Here is a 3,486-nt window from a genome sequence, read left to right as displayed (position 1 = left end):
GGTTCATTTTTAGTAACTAAATTATAAAATATGAGGGCCATAGATTATATGATTTAAAGGTATGAATGTCACGCCTCAAAACTATTCAACTAAATGAACTATGGATATTCATATTAAAACTAATTTGAAATTAGGTGTCACAACTACGTCACAGGAACAGTATCCATAGTTGTGATGGTTTAATTATATGCCTAAAGCAAATTACGAATGTCCATGAATTATTTCCTAAACTATATTAAGATTTATTGCTAGGTCATGAATTTATATAAATCTCCACACTGCCCGACATTGGTCATCCAAACGAATTCATACTCGATGAAACCAATTATCAAACAGAAGATCCAAACTAAATTATTAGAGAACGAACGTGTGACCAAAAAAAAACTAAAAGAATTAATAAAAGTAAAGATGAGTTTGAGCCATTGGAAAAACCACTAACTGATATCTTATCTCTGAACAAATAGTAACCACATGGATTTAATATGATCCTTAACATTATGCACAACACATTCGAAATTCTCAGATTCTATAACACGGGAATTCTAGAACAAAGCGTGATTAATACAGGAAGCTTGAGAATTCTGTTATGCCCCTCGGAATGCAAAATTGAAAATGCTTCAGAAGGTTTCCATTCAAACCGTGTACACATCAATTTAATCAAAATGGTACTCTTAAGACTTCTCCTGACTTCAAACTTGCAACTATTGAAGGAAATACAACAATTTCAGAGGCGGGTTGGTCCAAAATATGCCATAGCACTAAGTTAAAACAAAGACCATTTAATCAGGGAAACGGAATCCCATCCTTTAAGTTTCAACAAAATAAAATGATTCAACTTAATGACAGACTAAACATGCTTCAAATCACTTTTAATAAAATAGAAGATCATAGCAGTAACGATGCTTATTTTGAAATCAACATCTTTGAATTCCTGAAAATTGGTTAACACACCATGCTGTATTGAAATTGACTAACAAAACCAACCATTAACTCAATCCAAACACGTAATGAAGATAATTTTTCAGATTCCTACAACAGAAGAAGCTTCCAAGCAAGCACATAATTCTAATTCTTATTTGTCAATTAGGAAATAGACCATGAGAACCTTGAGAAAAGTTGATTCATTCTTTTAAACCAGGGAAAGAGAAAAAGAAAGAAAGAACACATAACCATGCTAATCACTTCACACAAAATACTCAAAAGAGCACAACTGACATAGAACTATCAACTTGGACACACCTCCTATAATGAAATGGAACGAACAGAAGATGGATGAACAAATTTGTTATCACTATGAAATTTAAATATGTCTATTCATGGCTTCTTCTAAGCTCGATTCAAGAAAAATAAAGAGTGGGGAAAAGGAAATCCACCTGTTAAGTAATTCTTCTTTTAACAACAGCAATGAGAAGTGTCGTTTACAACCAAATCCTTCTTTCCTAGCTGCTGGAAATAAAGAGATGAGACCGCAACGAGAAACACGAAACACTAACAAAACTCGAAACGGAAAAATAATCTTCAACTCCGACGAATTCAGACCATCCTTAATCAAATTCCATCGTTGGAAAATCAAATCAAGAAGCCAAATACATGTAATAATTTTTTGTGTTTTTCTGTTTCTGGATATCAAAGAATAAACTGAAAAAAAAAACTAAATCAAAGAGGATGACCTAAAATATCAGGAAAAAAAACCAAAGAATTCTTTTCGGATGACAAATTCTAAAAATCCACTTAGAAAAATCTCCGAATTTTTTTTCTTCCTCCCAAATCTCTGAAAACCCCACTATATATACTCAACTCTCGAAGCTTCTGCCCTCTTCTCCTAAATCCCCAAATTTTATCCCCAAATTCGCAAAAACGAACCCCAATCTCACATAGAACAAAACCCAGACAAATGGAAGGCATGGATGTGATTTCTCACATCCAACCGCTACCATTTAACCGAGATTCATCCCAAGAAATCAAAAGCGCGTGAGAATGGCATAATGCAGAAAATATTCTGTCAGAGAACAGTTATGCCACGTTGTAGAGGAGGGGACCATGTGTGATGAGTTTGGGGAAGAACTCGTCTGAAAAGTCAGATGAGTTGGGCGATTTGGGCGAGCAGAATCGGGGATAGGGATAGGTGCCATTTCTGAGCTTGGAATTTAGGGTTCAACTCTTGGGGAGAATTTTATAAAAAGTTTATATACTAAGGTGGAAATGGGGTGGGTCGCGAGAACGGGTCAGGGGTTTTGGGCTGGACCTGGGCGGGTAAATTGGGATTGGATTTTGGGTCAAAGGGGTTGGGCCTAACAACCCTTTTTCCTTTCTAATTTCCCTCTCTTTATTCAATTATTTTTCCTTTTTCCTTTTTTTTTCTTTTTCTTTTTCCTAAATTAATAAAAATCCTAAATTAAACCCCAAATTAATCTAAGTTGTAAAATTAAACTAATTATCAAATTACAAAATTTATAAAAATTATTTGATCCTAAATTTAAAGAGAAAAATCAATAATCTAAAAATTAAAGACAATAATTGTAAAAATGAGCCAATTTTTGTGATTTTCGTTTTTAAAAAAAAATAACTAACTGATTAACCCTGGAACTGTAGAAAAACCTAAATGCAATGCATGATATTTTTGTACCTTTTTCATAATTTAAATAAAATAAACATGCAAAGAAAAATGCAAACAACTAACAAAAACATCATGCGAAAAATCTACAAAATTGGAAATAATGGGGAAAAATTATTTTCTTAAATTTTATGGGAGTAATTCCTATAGGGCAAAAATCATGTGCTCACAGCTGTCCCTCGTTGCTCAGAAACCCGAAGAGTTTTCGTGCAAATATAAAGTGAGCGGATACGAGCAATTTTTGCCCTTTTGAATACTCCGTGGGAAGCATTTTTGAAAGATTTGATCGCACCCTGCTCCCGAGGTTGCCTACATATCCTTGGCTATAAAGGAATCAGGTCAGTGTAGTTCGGGAAAATGATGGCCGGATGAGCTGGAGAGCCGAGTGAGGTGCCGTTCCGTCGAGGTTCCGACCCACGGTCCTGCTATTACATCAAAATGAGAAAGACTAACTAAGCCTGTCAACTATGAGTTATAAGATTCCTATCTATAAGTCTTCTGAAGTTTGATCTTGAGTCTTGAATGGTTCTTCATGCAGACTTTATATTTTAACCTTAGTGCTTGTTAGCTACGAGTGCTAGCTTGTTCTTCTTCAACTTTTCGAATCAAGACCGGATATGCAGTACTCGTGATTTCAGTCATAACTTGAGCAGCTCACATCTCTCTCTACTTCTGCATTTTGGATTCACTTCTTTCTTTTTTCTTATTCTGGGATGTCACTAACTTCTGTTGATCATTTCGGGCTTTTGACTCGCATTCTTGCCGCGAGATTCTGCTACTTCTAACATGAATTGAATTCTGAAATGATTTCCCTTGTTCTCCGAGTGGGTGCCTGCTACTGACTTGAAACTTGAAATAAATCCCCTTGTTCT

General features: G+C 35.1%; 1 long non-coding RNA gene across 2 annotated transcripts; it reads right to left on the bottom strand.

The window, feature by feature from the left end:
• Positions 1-483: 483 nt before the first annotated feature.
• Positions 484-2,363, bottom strand: LOC107825507 (uncharacterized). 2 transcript variants are annotated; one of them, XR_012694144.1, is made up of 2 exons: positions 1,374-2,363; positions 484-758 (listed from the first exon to the last, which is right to left on the bottom strand). It is a non-coding gene; the product is annotated as an uncharacterized LOC107825507 (long non-coding RNA). The 2 variants fall into 2 exon arrangements; XR_001657090.2 differs by having other exon boundaries at positions 484-701.
• Positions 2,364-3,486: the final 1,123 nt, after the last annotated feature.

This window comes from Nicotiana tabacum, chromosome 8 (genome assembly GCF_000715075.1).
Source record: "Nicotiana tabacum cultivar K326 chromosome 8, ASM71507v2, whole genome shotgun sequence".
In the NCBI taxonomy this organism is placed as follows: Eukaryota; Viridiplantae; Streptophyta; class Magnoliopsida; order Solanales; family Solanaceae; genus Nicotiana; species Nicotiana tabacum.
This window is presented reverse-complemented; position numbering and strand designations above follow the sequence as displayed.